Source organism: Arvicanthis niloticus, chromosome 1, assembly GCF_011762505.2.
Source record: "Arvicanthis niloticus isolate mArvNil1 chromosome 1, mArvNil1.pat.X, whole genome shotgun sequence".
Classification (NCBI taxonomy): domain Eukaryota; kingdom Metazoa; phylum Chordata; class Mammalia; order Rodentia; family Muridae; genus Arvicanthis; species Arvicanthis niloticus.
The window spans coordinates 143414060-143430828 of NC_047658.1; the positions used below are offsets into that span (position 1 = coordinate 143414060).

General features: G+C 44.0%; 1 long non-coding RNA gene across 1 annotated transcript; it reads right to left on the reverse strand.

Annotated features, from left to right (window-relative positions):
- Positions 1-257: 257 nt before the first annotated feature.
- On the reverse strand, positions 258-11576 carry LOC143441155 (uncharacterized). The gene is made up of 3 exons (XR_013108381.1): positions 11370-11576; positions 10772-10917; positions 258-476 (listed from the first exon to the last, which is right to left on the reverse strand). It is a non-coding gene; the product is annotated as an uncharacterized LOC143441155 (long non-coding RNA).
- Between the last annotated feature and the right edge of the window lie 5193 nt (positions 11577-16769).

The window sequence follows — 16769 nt, forward strand, 5'->3', positions numbered from 1 at the left end:
TATGGGGTTGCAAACCCCTTCAGCTTCTTCAGTCCTTCCCTTAACTCCTCCATTGGGGACCCGGTGCTCAGTCCGATGTTTGGCTGAGAGCATCCGCATCTATATTTGTCAGGCTCTGGCAGAGCCTCTCAGAGGACAGCTATAACAGGCTCCTGTAAGCAAGTGCTTCTTGGCGTTAGCAATAGTGACTGCGTTTAGTAAAAAAAATTTAAGAATGGACTTAAAATGAGCAACAACAACAACAACAACAAAAAAAAAAAAAACCACAATAATTTTATTAGAATTTAAAGGAAAAACTCCCAGAGCAGGAAAGCTGTAAATTTCAGCAGCTGCCTAGTGTAAGGAGATGTAGAAGGAAATCCAAACCCTTTGAGTCAGGCATGTGAGCAAGCAGCCACATCACAAAAGGAAAATAGCTTCAGAGAGAGGGAAAAGCCCCCGAGTACCAGAGAAAGCCAACAGGCTCCGGCCAGCATCTAAAAGACAGAACAGAAAACAAGAGGAAGAAAGGTTTACAGGCAAGCAAGAAAACTTAATTTATACAGTGAGTCCACACGTTGAGCTAAACTAGAAAGATAAACAGAGGGGACAGTAGCTCCTTGTATCGCTATGGGACTCTGGTTACCAGCCAATCACGGCTAATGATGAGTTTGTATTCACTGAAGTCAGTCTACCCTGAGACCTGTGCTGTGCTGCTGTGTTTGCCAGGACGCATGCGTCCACTGCTCTCAACTGCTCAGTTTCTGTCTGTTCACAGCCAGCCCCTAACTCCTGGCAACAGCTGACCCTTCACCTTTTCTATAATGTCACGTGGTTGGAAGCACAAAGTGTGAGCCTTGTAACACTGGCTTCTCTCACCTGGCAGTACATTTTTTAACGTTCCCCAGTGCTTGGTGGCTCTCCCCTTCTCTCTGGGGAATAACCTTCTAGAAGGTCTGTGGTTTACTTATCCATCCACTTATCGAAGGATATTGTGATGTTTTTCTAGCTCAAGGCTCTAATGAATAAAGCCGCCATAAATGGGTTTTGGTTTGGTTTGGTTTGGTTTGGTTTTTGTGGATATAAGCTTTCAACTCAATTGGGCAAATATCTAGAAACGTGACTGCCGGGTTCTACACTGAAGATTATGTATGATTCTATAAACACTGTTGCTGTTGTTTCTAAGCCCTTCCTATCAGACATTACACTATTAAATAAGAGAGGGGAGTGCTTATAAGTTGGCTTTCTTCAGCGTAGAACCAGAAAACAAGTCTGCTTTTATTTGTACTAAGCACACTGATCAAACGTCTACAAAAGTCCCAGGATCCTTGAGTATTTTCTTTTTCTTTCTTTTTTTGTTTTGTATTGTTGTTGGGCTTTTTGTTTGTTTGTTGTTATTGTTTGGAGGGTTTAGTTTGGTTTGATTTGGTTTGGTTTTTTGTTTGGTTGGTTGGGTTTTTGTTTTGTTTTTGTTTGTTTGTTTGTTTGTTTGTTTGTTTTAGGTATTCTCACTTAGTGATTAATATTGCTATATAGGTGTCTCCCTGATTTTCATTCTGACTTTTCCTTTCTTCTTTTTTTTCTTTTTGTTGTTTTTTGTTGTTGTTGTTGTTGTTTTCTTTTGTTTTGTTTTTCAACAAACAGGCTCTCTCTGTATAGCCTTGGCTGTCCTGGAACTTGCTCTGTAGATCAGGCTGGCCTCAGACTCAGAGATCCAACAGCCTCCGCCTCCAAGTGCTGGGATTAAAGGTGTGCACCACCAGAGCCTACCTCATTCTGCTCTTTTCAATTTGACTGCCAAGACAGACTGGCCTGAGAAGGGCCCTACACACAGGATTTCAATATTCCAGTGTGAGAGCAAGCAAATGTACAATTCCTGAAATCACATAGACACACTAGATAAGGAGACATGACATCCAGATAAGCAAGAAAATAAATGGTAACTTATACTGTAAGTCGACAAATCAAGCTAACTAGGAATTGGGGAAGAGGTTGAGGGTTGGGCAATGGGGGTTATGTTAGCTGCAAGAATGTATTATTAGAAGTTTTCTTTAAACACTGTTCATGATGTGGCTCTACTGTGGGGTGAAACAAAGATGCTAAGGAGAGAAATTTGTGGTTAGGGCAAAGACAAATTTTCAAAAGTAGAAGCAGGACACTTATGCCATCCACTCCATGCCCTCTAGCTAAAGTGGACTGTGCACCCTTGCTATTTTGCACATGGCAATGGCTCAAATACAGTCCACTGCTTTGAAGAAGAAAGCTTTCCTCAAACATACACAGAAAAACTTTTTTTCAATTTTGCCCTCAAAGTTCAGCTGCATAAAAGTCAAGCAAAAGCAGAAATATCATCCACTCGGATATTAAGATTATTTTTAACATGATGTTGGGCTGAGCCTAGCCTCTACCTTTTCAGAGGTTTGTGATCATTAACGATTCACCACCACTCTGGAAAATGTGAGCTTGGATTCGCTCCAGGAATCTTAGCAACAGGACAACAGCTCCCAAGCAGAGCCCCGGGCCTCTGACAGGGCCAGAATCCTGGAGACAAGGAGCTATTTACTGACACGGACTGTCTGCCTTCCAAAGCTAGAATCCCAAAGATGGAGCTGAGGAAGAGCTGTGGGGCTGGGGTGTCACAGTGGGTTAGGAGGGCCAGTCCATTCAAGGTCTGTGTGTCTGTGTTCCCCCCCCCCCCCACGCCAGAGGAGACACGGGGCATTCATATCCAGTGGCTCCTGAAAGGCTTTGGCACTTGACACTTCAGACAATCTCTGTGCTTAGCTAGGAGTGTGGGAAAGGGCTGAGAATGCTTCCCACACAGATGGGCCATGCTGTTGTGGGGCAGCCAAGGCTGGCCAGCTGCGGCTCCCCATGGCAGGAGTACTCACTAAGCTCTGGGGAGAGGACTTTCTGTGTGATGAGCCTTGAGGTAAAGGGAAGTTTCTCTGCTGTCCTTCATATATCCCTTCCAGCCCAGAACTCATCCCAGGCCCACACACTGGCTTAGATAGAAGAAGGCATCCCACAGATACAGGAGGAAAATCTGCTTCTCTGAAATCCCCAAGAGGAGGCATCATCTCTGCACATCATCCTCACATCCATCTTAGATGCTTCCTGGCTTGGAAACACCCTGGAGAGACTTCGCAAAAGCATCACTGAAGTTCATGTCATTGCAGCCAAAGCTTTGCACACTGGCCCCGATGGAACCTTCTGAAAAGCGGTGTGCTATCAGCGCTTTGCTTGTGGGGTTTCCTCGATAAAACCCACAGCTATACAAATGGGAAACATCACAAACCTGACTGTACAGGTTGGAGGCTTAGAAAGATTAAGGCAGGCAGCTTTCAGAGTGCTGGTCCACAGGCTGATGCCGTCTCATCACCTGGAAACTCACTATGAAATTCCTCCAGACCTACTGCACCAGAGACTCTCAAGCAATATAATCCAGCCTTTAACACAGCAGTTCTCAACCTGTGGGTCGAGACCCCCTTCGGGTCAAACCACTCTTTCTCAGGGGTCACATATCAGATATCCTGAATATCAGATATTTACGTTATAATTCATAGCAGGAGCAAAATTACAGTTAGTCTTTGGGAGGCACCACAACTTGAGGAACTGTATTATATGGTCTCAGCATTAGGACGGTTGAGAACCGCTACTTTAACAATTAGAATTACAAGCAGGCAATCCTAATACACAAGCGGGGACGGGGGATGATGGGGGGGGCAGCTAGCCAGCAACCACACTGCACGCAGGACCCAAAGCCAGCAGTGCCAAGGTCCAGAGTCCTGCTCCCAACCGCTCCCAACCTCCTGTTGTTCCCTGAATTTACCTGAGATGGGACATATGTGCCCCACTTCTTCCTACACCCACTAATTCCAGATTTAGAGACTGCGGACATTAACAGACACTTGGCACTTGCTCTGATCAGATTCACAAGGTGGCATAAAGGGGAGTAACCTGTAACCTGCCACTTTCTTCATAAAGGTTCTAGCTTCTTGCCGAGTTCAGAGAGCATGCTACATACCTCAGAGGAATGAAGGTTAGCTAAACGACCCACCCCAGCCAACAGGACGCTCCCCAAGACAACACCCAGGCCTCTGGAACCTTCATGTCACACCCAGAGGCAGCAGGACAACTCAAAGGCCTGACATAAAAGACTAACATTATTATCGGAGTGTGACGGTTCATGGCTCTAACCCCAGCCCCTCCGGAGTCAGAGGTAGGAGGCTAAGGCTGGGCTTCACTGTGCAATCCTGTCTCAACAAACCAAACCAAAATAGGAAAGAAAACAAGAAACAACTAGGGTTCAGAGCCTCTGTCTTAGCTTTCTAGGGATACCATCACAACATACCACAAACTGCCCCTTAAGACGATGGAAAGTCGGCATCACACTGTTTTGGAGCCCAAAAACCTGAAATCAAGGCATCTCACCTGGGAGAGGTTTCCTTACCTCTCCCAGCTTCTCTTGGTCCCAGGTGTTTCAGGATTTATGGCCAGTCATTCACCCAGTAACCTTTCTGCCTCTTCCCACCCTCTGCCTTCTATCCATGCCTGTCTCCATCTGAATTTCCACCTTCTATAAAGACACTTTCTATTAGATTAAGTACCACCAACAACACTATTCTAAACGAGTTGCCTTAGCTAGTACATCTATAAGGTTCTATTTCCAAGTCACGTCCTGTTCTGAGGCATTGTGGGACAGGATTCAACATGGATTCCAGGCCAAAGGAAACACAATTCAACAGTTACAACAGCCCAGGGTCTCTATAATTGTCCTTATGCACCCAGACTTCCTAGGACAGGATTTCCTCCTTAAGAAGTTTAACCTAAGCTCCCGATCCACTGGTCTGCCAGGTAAAGTTCAGATCAGGAGCTTCAGTATAATTCTTATCATTTGCCAACAATTGCCAGCATGCTTACTGTCCCTCAGAATATACCTCTGTCATTCTCTCTAGAGAACCCTGACTGATGTGGTCCCCCAGAACTGGACCACTCTTGGTGCACCGATGGCAATACCCTTACATTAACTGAGTGGCCACTGCCTGGGGCACTGGGCCAGGCAAGAAGGGGATGGACCATGAAGTTTCATGTATAAAGAATGGCAGGGAGCAAGTCCTCTCCTTCTTCCTAGTGTTCCTGGCTGTGGTGGTTTGAAAATACTAGCCCAGGGAGTGGCACCGTTAGGAAGTGTGGCCTTGTTGGAGTAGGTGTGGCCTTGTTGGAGGAAGTGTGTCAAGTTAGGTATGGGCTTTAAGACCTTCCTCCTAGCTGTGTGAATGCCAGTCTTCTTCTACCTGCCTTTGGAACAAGAGGTAGAACTCTCAGCTCCTCCTGCACCATGCCTGCCTAGGTGCTGCCATGCTTCCTGCCATAATGATAATGGACTGACCCCCTGAACCTGTAAGCCCCAATTAAATGCTGTCCTTTATAAGAGTTGCCATGGTCTTGGTGTCACTTCACAGCAATGAAACTCCAAGACACTGGCTCCCCCAGCAGAGCCTAGGTAGTCAGTCCCAAAAGAGATGGTATGGCTCCTCACTCCTCAGCACAGAGCAACTGCATGGACATCACCCTGGAGCTCCCTGGTAACACAGAGGTTTGAGTCTCACCTCCCACCAACTGAACTGGAACTGTGTCTTCATAGAATTCCTAGACTCTTAAATACATCCAGCCTTTGAGCAACGTGGGCATTAAAGGCCGCCCTATCTTCCAGAATAAATGCTAAGCTAAATCATTTAGGATAGCTTCCTGAATGGACCCTAGCCAACTCTGAATATGTAGGCAAAACCAATAAGGAGATAGATATGTTTAGAACTAGCTGATAGGTTACATCAATAAAACTGTACGTGGTGAGAGGGTTTGCTGTGTAGCACTGGAATGGACATGCTACACGCTACACGCTATCTGACCCTCCCGTGAAATCCATGAGGAAGATACTTTTCATACCTCCATTCTACACCTGACAAAGCTGAAGTTCAGAGATGACCAACAACTTTCACAAGGTCACACAGCAAATAAATAGTTGAGTCAGATTTTAAACTTGGACATCCTATCTGTGTAATCATACTCTGTCTCTCTGAGGCACAAATTTTATGTTATGTCCGTTGTATAAAACAAGAAAGTTCTGCCTGGAAGAAAACTTCAGAAAGGAGATTTTGAAATGGTTCTGGAGGACCACTGGAATTTATAGGCTTATAAAATTGAAATACTTTCCACGGATGAGCAGACTGTTCCTATAATTAAGATGGAACGTCACATGTAAGCATGATCCTTGCTCTCCTCAAAACAAACTCAGTCTACCCACTTTTCATCTGGTTATTCTGGCTCTTCCGTGTGTACATTATCTTCAGGTCTCAGCCTTCCAAGCCCCCTGAGCTATGGTGTGTTTCCCTCCAGAACTCCCCTGTACCAATGGGCTTTCCCCATGATCCCCGTGCTAGCTTATGATGAAACAGTTACCCTCTCACCAACGTGGGATTTGTGTCTGGCTCTAAGCACTTGGGACCCTCTAGCCCAGTGTCTGGCACAAAGCCAGCACTCACACTTGGAAACTGTTAGGGATATGCACAGAGAAGACCACCTACTGGTCTCAGGCATGACCACCTCCATTCACACCAGAGTCAGAAGACCGGCTGAAGCAGAAAACCACCCTCTCCTTGATTAATTAATGATAAACAGGCAAATGCAGCCAAGCCTGTAGATCCTGGATTTATTCACCACAACTCATTCTTAATTGGAAGCCACTCGAACACAGACAGACAGCTGTTTGTAAGCCTAATGGTACTGACGACTCTTACAAGGTCGCACTGTTCTCCCCCAAAGCAGAAGTCAGAAGGATAAGAAAGACAGTGGATGTAAATGAAAAATATGGAAACATTCCAATAATCCTGTGGCTTCTCCAAGAATCTAGATCAGTCTGGCTACAATTAAGGCCATGCGTGGTAAACTGAAACACCAGGAATGTTGGCCCAATGGGGAAAATTCTCCTGAATTATGTAAGAGATGCAACCAGTTTCTGCAAGCAAGTTCTCTTTTTAATATGAAAACCCTCTTTCAGAAGCTAGGAGCTGTTTTGATAAAAGATTAATTTAGTGGTTGGAGAAAGGATCCATTGCAGCACACAGCCCTACCTCGGGTGGTTTGCTCAGGGACCCACTGCAGAACCTTTATACCAAGATGTTTAAATTAAGACATCTCCTTTTCAAATTGGGCTGTAATTTGTCAAAGCTGCAATTCTTCTCTTAGCTTCCAGTTTCATGTCCATCTGCTTGTTTACTGAGTCTCAGTTGATCTTTTTAGCCCCAAATATAAATACTTCCACAACTGCCAAGGATTTCTAAATACAAGTGAGACTTCAGAAAGATGTTATCAGACCCCAGCACACCCAGACCAGCTTCTGTGAAAACAAACAGACTTGAAATCCCGCAGAGCTTTGGGAGACTCACAAACGTAGCTGTGTGTCTTCCTAGAGGAGATTTCTCGAATCCCCAAACATAGCAAAGGATCTGCTGAGGGCAGCTCAATTCAGATCGCCCCCAAACAAGAGCAAGCTGAAGGATTCCAGTGTAGGCTGTGGGCTGACACAAAGTCAGGAGGACTTGACTGCAGGGAGCAGGATTTCTGGCCAAAGAACAACCATAGTTAGAGTTGCCCTTTGCGATATCTGACTTCTGCTGCCCCTTTTAGGAAACCACAGTACCCTTCCAACGCTGACTGACAACATCCCTGCTAAGTCTGAGAGGCCTCTAAAGAGAAATCACTTGTTTGTACGTTGGCTCAAATTTCTGCTTCCTGGCCTTGTGAACTAAAGACAGTGACAGGCTGGCATCTTCTCTGAATTTAGTATGGTTCAGGTTATCTTCCTGTAGGGAATGAAGTTGGCACCATTCTAGACTTTTTCTATAGTCTTCTGGCTCTGAAATCTAAATTCAACCATTTCAATAAGGACCTCGTGATGACATCCTACTATGGGATTCACCAGACACTCGTGTACACGGTGACACTGGTGGCTTTTTAAAAATTGAATTTCCCTGTCTTTAGATATACCACCCTCCTATTACATATGCATGGCCCACTTCACAGATTGACAATGCCTGCTGATTCTTGAAGGCATTTTTGCTTTGTGGCCTCAGTGGGAACTATTCTGGAAAAGTCTATGTCCTTCTTGATCTCATTTTAAAAAAGAAAATCTAAAAATCAACTCCAGCTTCCCATCAAAATTTGAGACTGATGCTGTGCTGCTAAGTGACTCTGTCAAGCAGGAATGTCCCCATGTGTTATTCAGATAGTCAGTAGTGACAAATGACTAGGGTTTCTGAGGTTCTGTCTTGTTCTGTGTTATTTAGCTGGAGGTAGGGTGCTCAAACATGCTGAGACCAAATTCAAGTGTCATTCTGCATGCTCACCGTCCTGTTACTGACCTGGAGCTCATCCATTAGGCTAGGCCTGCTGGCCAGCGAGCCCCAGGGAACTGCCTATCCCCATCGCCACAATGCTAGGACTACAAGTGCAGGCCACAATGCCCAAGTGTTTCTGCATGGTTTCTGGAGACTGAACTCAGGTCTTCATGCTTGCACTTGCAAGCAAAGCACTTCGCTGATGGAGTCTCTTCAGCCTGGTTTCTGATGGTTTTTGTTGTATTTGTCTTATTTTTTAATCTTTGTATGTCAGAAGGTTGGGGTGAGTATGTTATAAAATTCATCTCTCTCTCTCTCTCTCTCTCTCTCTCTCTCTCTCTCTCTCTCTCTCTGTGTGTGTGTGTGTGTGTGTGTGTGTGTGTGTGTGTGTGTGTGTGTGTGTGTGCTTTCTCATGAGTGTGGGTATGCCAGTGGCCCAACAAGCAAGTGAAGGTCAGAGAACAATCCTAGCCCTAACTCCAACCCTAACCTAAACCCTAATCCTAACCTTTCCACCTTGCTCAATACAGGATTCCTTTATTGTTTTTCTGTGCATATGACATCCTATTTGGCCATGCAAGCATCAGGGGACTATCCTGTCTTTGTCTCCCATTTTGTCATAAGAGCACTGGGATTCTATGTTCTAGCATCTTTGGCACATGAAAATATTCTATGTGATACCAAAATAGAAACAAGCACCAAGTCAGCCACAACCCTTTGATCTACAATGGTATGTTAGGGCAATGGTGGCCCAAAGCTTGGGGGAGTGACCAACCCATGTCTGATTTGACTCAAAGTCTATGAGATGAAACCCATTCACAACACTGGTTAGGTGACCACCAGAGATTAGATAGCCCAAAGACCTAGGGAAAAAAAAAACAACTGTTCTAAAGAAGAAAGAAAGAAAAGGAAGGAAGGATGGAAGGAAGGAAGGAAGGAAGGAAGGAAGGAAGGAAGGAAGGAAGGACAGAAGGATGAACTGATAATATGATCCCTACTGATATTCTGCTATACTCATAGATCAATGCCTTATTCAGCCATCTTCAGATAAGTTTTCTCCTACAGGAACAAATACAGAGATCCAGAGCCAGACATTACACAGAGTGAGGCCTTGGAACACTCAGCCCTAAATGGAATGTCTCCATCAAATCCCTCCCCTCAGAGTCAGGAACCCAATGGAAACGGAAGTAGACACCAGGAGAACAAGGCCCTCTGAATCAACTGAACAAAGCTGAGATGAGCTCACAGAGACTGAGGCAGCAAGCACAGGGCCTGCACCAGGCCCTCTGCATATACATTAGGGCTTCTGGTTTAGAGCTTTTATGGGATTCCTGAATATGTAACCACGTGGGTCTCTGACTCTCGTGCCTTCTCTTGGGCTCTTTTCCTTCTGTTGGTTTGTCCTGCCCAAGTTCAATATGAAAGGGTTTTATGATATTTTATTTTGTTATGTTTGTTGTTATCTCTTAGAAGTTTGTCTAACAGAGGTTCTGGTTAGTCAACAAAATGATGGACTGGGTATTAGAACTATCTTATACCTCACTGGTACAATTAGGAATAAGTATGCTCTAACTGTATTTTGAGAGAAAAGTTTTACTTTAACAGGAAGAGTGATATGTAGGAGGAGCTAAGTGGGAAGGAGTACTGAGAGGAAGAGATGGAGTAAGGAGAGAAGATGAAGGAGAGGAGAAGCTAGGTGATGAGAGAGAGAAAGAGAGAGGGGGCATGGAGGCAGATGTTCACAGGTCTCCACCAGTCAAAGATAGTCTTTATATCTAGGTTGGGTATTGGATTACCCTTCTGATTGAGCATTACCAAACTTATAAATCCTTTGATTAACATTTAAAAAAATTGTATAAAAGCAAAAAGGAAAGGGGAGGCATGGGACAGGGGTTTTCTAGGGAGGGGAAATGGGGAAAGGGGATGGCATCTTAAATGTAAATAAAATAAAATTAAAAAAAAAAGAAGTTTGTCTAAGAGACTGAATGGAAATGGATCTGGATGGAGGGGGAGAAGGGAGGGACAAATGTATACACATTGACTCTTTAGACACACACCAACCCTTCTAACCCTCTACTGTGTTATGTCCCAGGACACAGAAAGGTGATTTCAGGAGAATTGTGGGGAAAGTTATTACTTACACAGTAAGTAGGATCTGAGTTAGGAAGTCCATAGGAAGGTGTCTGTTTATAATAGATGAACAAGATTGCAACTTTTCATTCATCATTTGATAATCCAAAATTTCTCATTGTTCCGTTAAAAAGCTTTAAACGAGTCAGTTAATACACGAGTCTTTGTCTAATGAAAGTTGGCAAATGGAATTTCGAGAACAGAGTTTCCCATGAAGATTCAAAACCCACTCAGGGAGCTAAATCAAAAGCATGCCCACTGACCTTCAATTCTTGTCCATCGCTGCCAACTACCAAGCAAACAACTGAAAAGCAAACAGCCATAGACTGGCTCGCTCAAGTTGGCTAGGAGGGACCGAGAGCGGTTGCATCCAGGTCTATACACATGCTGCAAGCCATTTTTTCATTAACTAGACAACGACAGCCAAGTCAGCCAAGTCAAGAGTCTCAGAGGGCCCACACCCCAACCCCCCACCCTCCACACCTCCCAATCCTCCCCCCCACCCCCACCCGGCAGCCAGCCCAGGCAGGGGCTCGGGGCTGCCTTGTTTCCCACATACCCTATCCAATAGTCTGCCAGCATTACATCGCTTACTAGAAAAGACAAACTTAGTCTGTCTCCCTTTTATCTAGAGAACAAGGGACTACTTTCTCCAGCTTCTGCCTTCCTGTCTCGTCGTAGCTCAGACTGTGACCCCCGGTCTTCATGCACCTCAATTTCTGATTTTCCAGTCGCTGCTACTTCCTGTGCCCCTCGCGCCCTTATGGACATGATCATATGCACCATCTCTTTTTCTCTCCATCTGTCCCACCCCCACCATCCTTTAAGTCCCTACTCGAGGAACCATTTCAAGCAGCTCACTTCTTAAAGGTAGCTCCTCTCACGCAGCAACTTGGGGTTCCCCTCTGTCTGTTTTTGCTCACGGCTTTCCTGGGCATAAACAGTGAGCAGAGCCGAAGTTCTGTCTGAGACTTCTTTAGTGGTCCCCGCCCATTCTTGTAAGTACAAATGAGTTCATAAAGACCCTGAGAGTGCCTGGTTGACGCATCCCCCTTCAAGGTTCATGGAGAAAGCCCTTGTGGGCCAAGTTCTAAAGTCCCCTCCTGCCCTCCCCACCCTCCCGTGCTTGCCAAAGGCATTTAAAATACACTGCTACGTGCTTTTCTTTGGTTGGGCAACACTCTGCTTTCCCGTTTCATTAAAGTTGGAGGTCATCCAGGGAAGGGTCCAAAGAGATCTTGTGAGGGAGTGGAACTGGACTGGGGTTGAGACTGTGTGGCTTCACAACAAACTCTCTCTCTCTCTCTCTCTCTCTCTCTCTCTCTCTCTCTCTCTCTCTCTCTCTCTCTCTCTCTCTCTCCTTAGCCTGCTTCGCTCTCTGAAAAGAACAAGCTTTCACTGTGGATTACTTCAGTGAGGCCTCCGCCAGGACTTGGCTCTGTCTGGATGAGGCTGTGCCCAGAAGAACCAGCTCGATGGCTCAAGGTCAGAACCGGCAGAAGGAGGTGACCCTAAGATCGTTAGGAGATAAGGGACAAAGAGATAAGGGGCAAGAAAGGGAGGAGGAAGATGGAAGTGTGTGTTAAACGGAAGCCAGGAAAAAAAGTTGAACCTGTTTACCCCTCATCACCACCACCGCCACCCTTCTCTACTCACCATCACAGAAGCACATTCTATGTGTTCCCTTCTCTATCCCTCAAGGCCTTTCTGTAAATACACTATGAAGCCGGGAGCCTGCCGGCAGCCCACTGTTCACTCTTACCATGTCCCAGCCATGGGTTTACCAATACTGACACCTTTCTTTCCTTGACGGCTTGCACAGTGCTTTGCCATGTGTAATCTCCCTTTGATTCTAGCATCTCACACTTTCAAAGTCCTGTGAGCCCCCATCAGTCTCATACTCGGAGAAGGCCACTGGGGACTCTATAGCCACACCCGACCAGTTCTTAGCTTTACAGTTAGAAGGTTCAGTTACTACTCAAAAATAAATAAAATCACCTATGGCCCAGCATGATAAACATTTCCTCAGCACTCAGGAGGTTAGAGACAGGTGGATCTCTTTGAGTTCAAGACCAGCCTGGTCTAAACAGTGAGTTCTAGGCATATAGGGTCTATGTAGTTTGATGCTATCTCAAAAACAACAGCAACCAAAAATGATCTTTGGTTCAAGTCGTGTGTGTGTGTGTGTGTGTGTGTGTGTGTGTGTGTGTGTAGCCTTTTTAACCTTTAATCAATAAATGTATATATTTATGGAATACAATTTACACTGTGGAATGGTTATACAAGGCTAATTAATAGACTCATTGCCTCGAAACACCCTGACTGTGCTGACACACAGTGTTTATTTTACCTTTGCCCTCAAACTTAGGACTTTGGGGACCCCCACCGTCTTTCAGCTCCTCTTACTCACTTTCTGGAATACAAACTGGTCAGTTGTGCTCACACGGGCACCATCTATGCCTCCTCGACTATTGAAGAGCATCTGACGGTTCTCAGAAACACAGCATGCTCACTGCTTTCATGGTGCCTGTGAGCCTAGGAAACGTAGGCAGTCTTTTCAATCTAATGGTTTCCTGTGCTGTGTAGACATTTCCTGTGCTGCTAGGATCCCTTTCAGGGAGTCCACGCCGATTCCTATACCTTGTGGTGGTTAGTTCTTGCTTTCCTCTGACAATTTCAGTTGCAGGTCTGTTCTGGTTATTTTTGTGTCAGCTTGACAAGGGCTAAAGTCATTTTGAAGGAGACCCTCAAACGAGAAAACACCCTTACCGGACTGACCTGTGGGGCATTTCCTTAATTAACAAATGATATGGGAGGGACCAACCACTGGGATGAGCCTGCCTTGGGCAGGTGGTCCTGGGTTGTCTAAGGAAGCAGTTGCACAAGCAAGCTAGCAGGAGCACGCCAATAAGCAGCATCCCCTGTCCATTCAGCCCCAGTTCCTGCTTCCACTCCTGCCCTGAGTTCCTCAGTGATCGGGTGTGACCTGAGACTTGTATATAAACCCTTCTCTCACCAAATCGCTTCTGATAATGGTTTTTTTACCACAGCAACAGAAACACTAAGACAGGATCTTACACCCTAAAGTGATTTTTTTTAATGCATGACAGCAGATATGTATCTGGTTTCATTTCTTGACAGGTGATACTAGGTTTGTCAGCATTGTTGGGCATTTTTTCCCAAAGTATATTTTCAACACCTTTGTCAAAAATTATGTGGCAGAATCTCTGTGGGCTTGTTTCTGGGCCTCCTGGTTTTTTTTTTTTTGTTTGTTTGTTTTTTTTGTTTGTTTGTTTTTTTTGTTTTTCCATTCCTACATGTCTGCTTTGTGCTGGGATCATGTGGTTTAGTCACTATAGTTCTGTAGTGTAGTTTGAGATCAGGTATGTGCTTTCACTGTTTGATGTGGGTGTTGCTTCTGTATGAAATTTAGCTGGGTTTTTTTTTTCTAGTTCAGTGAAAAATATCATTGGAAAGTTGAGGGGATTTCATTGGCATATACGTCACTTGTGGAAACACAGTCATTCTCAGTGTTAACTGTGCCAAGCCATGAAGGAAAGTCATTCGCTCTTTGGGGTCTTCTTCAATTTCTTCCTTCAGAGTTTTTAAGTCGCCTTTGTGGAAGTGTCTCACCTCCTTGGTTATGGTTATTCCTACATATTTTTTGACGCTATCATGAATGGTTTTCTTTTTCTCGTTTTTTTTTTTTTTTTTTTTTTTTTTGGCAAGTTTATTATTGGGATGTAGAAATGATACAAGTTTTATTTATCACATTTGTATCCCACCACTTTTCAATAGTGTTCATGAGATCTAAGAGGTTCTCAGTGTGGCCTTTAGAGTCATTTCACCATTTGAATATGGTGTTATGATCTTGTTAATCCATTCTTGAATTCAATTTGCAAGTACTTTAATGAGAATTTTTGTGCCTGTGTTCACAGGTGACATCAGTCTATAGTTTTATTTTTATGTTGTAGTCTATCAAGTCTTAGTATCATGATTCTGTCTTCATAACATGAATTTGGTATTGTCTTTTCCCTTTTTACTTTATAGAAGAATTTAAGGGGTATTGGTGTTAGCTCTTCTAACTATGGCAGAGGGTGTAGGAAAATGGCTTGGTGGGTAATTGTTACAACACAAGCATGAGGACCCGAATTGTAACCCCTAACAACCATGTAAGAGAGGGGGATGGATACAGGTACCTGCATCCCCAGCTCTGGGAGGCAGAGACAGGTGGATACCAAGAGATTGCTGGCTGGACAGCCTAGCAGAATTAGCAAGCTTCAAGCTCTGTGAGAAACTCTGTCTCAAGGGAACAGGTGGGAGTGATAGAGTGAGAGGCCGTGTCTTCCTTGGCCTCCATGTGTGCACAGGTGCACACACTGCAAATGCACACACATGCACAAACACACACAACAATACCATACACACTTATATTCCACACATATTACCACACCACACACACACATGCATCACAACACACAGCACACACCCACATACTACCATCACCAGACACACACCACCACACCACAGAGAGAGAGAGACAGAGACAGAGAGACAGAGATTTGGTAGAGTTTGGCAATAAACCCATTTGGCTCTGGGCTTTTCTTTGTTGAAAGACTCCTTACCACTGCTTCAATATCATTGATTGTTATGGCTCTGTTCACTGATATCCTAGATTTAGTTTGATAAGTCATATGCCCAAGAATTTACCTATTTCTTCCAGATTTTTCTTTATTTTTGGAACGTAAGTTTTCAAAATAGTCTATAATAATCCTCTGTGTTTCTCTGGCAGTTGTAACCCCCTCCCCTTTCCATCTGTGTATATGGGTGTTTTGCCTGTGTATATGTTTGTGTGCCATATATGTCCATTGCCTGATGAGGCCAGATAAAGGAGTCAAATTCCTTGGAAATGCAGTTATAGATGGTCGTGAGCCACCATGTGGGTCCTGGGAATTGAACCCGGATCCTCTTGAGGAGCAGCCAGTGCCCTTAACCACTGAGCCATCTCTCCAGTCCCATCACTAATCTAAGGCTTCTCTGTCTTTCTTAGTGTTTTTGTTTTTCTTTTTTTTTCCAGTTAGATGGTTATAGAGTGTCAGATTGCCTTGGGAGTTGTCAATTTTGTTTACATTTTCAAACAACCAACTCTTTGATTGAGTATATGTATTGTTTTTAGATTTTTATGGATTTGTTTTATGTATATGAATATTTTGCCTACATGAATCTCTGTGTACCACATGTATGTCTTGTGTCCCAGGAGGCCCGAAGAGGATGTTGGCTCTCCTGGAACCAGAGTTACAGGTGATTGTGATCCTCCCTCCATGTCATGGGGATGCTGGGAACTGAACCCAGATGCTCTGAAAAAGAGCAACCAGTAGTCTCAAAGCACTGAACCATCTTTCCAATACCTGTACATGGATATTATTTTTTGTCTCAATTACTTAACTTTCCAACCCCTGTACATGAATTTTTTTGTCTCAATTACTTAACTTCTGCCTTTGACTTTGACTTGTTCTTATATTTCTAAGACCTAGAACTTCATTATCAGTGTTTTTTTTTCATCTGATTTGTTAACATAAGCATCATCACTACAAATGTTCTTAAAACTGCCTTAGCTGTATCCCAGAGGTTAAATCTATTTTCATTTGATTGACAGATTTTTTTTTTAATTTCCTGAATGATTCCTTCAATATTCTATGTATTCATTCAAAAGTGAATTATTCCGAGAATCTGTATGGTTTCTATAATTTCCCTTGCTGTTGACTTCCAATTTTACTTCAGTATAATTTGTTAAGATACAAAGATTAATGTGATTTTTTTGTATCTGTTAAGACTTGCTCTGTCAGACTGGAGAGATGGCTCAGTGGTTCAGAGCACTTGTTGCTCATGCAAAGGACCTGGTTCAATTGCCAGCACTCACATCATGATTTACAACAATCCATTACTCCAGTCCCAAAGGATCCAGTGCCCTCTTCTGACCCATGGGGGCACTAGGCACACATGTGGCACACATACATACATGCACACAAAACATTTCATACATATAAAAAATAAAATAAATACATCTTTTTTAAAAAAGAGTTGTTTAGTCATGTAAAAGGTGACCTATTTTAGATAAAGTTCTGTGGCCTTTTAAGAAGAATGTGTATTCTGCATCTGTTGGATGGAATATTATGTATACATCTGGTAAGTTCATTTGGCCTATAATATAGTTTAATTCTGCTTTCTCTTTGTTGATTTTTAGTTTCGGGGACCTACCTG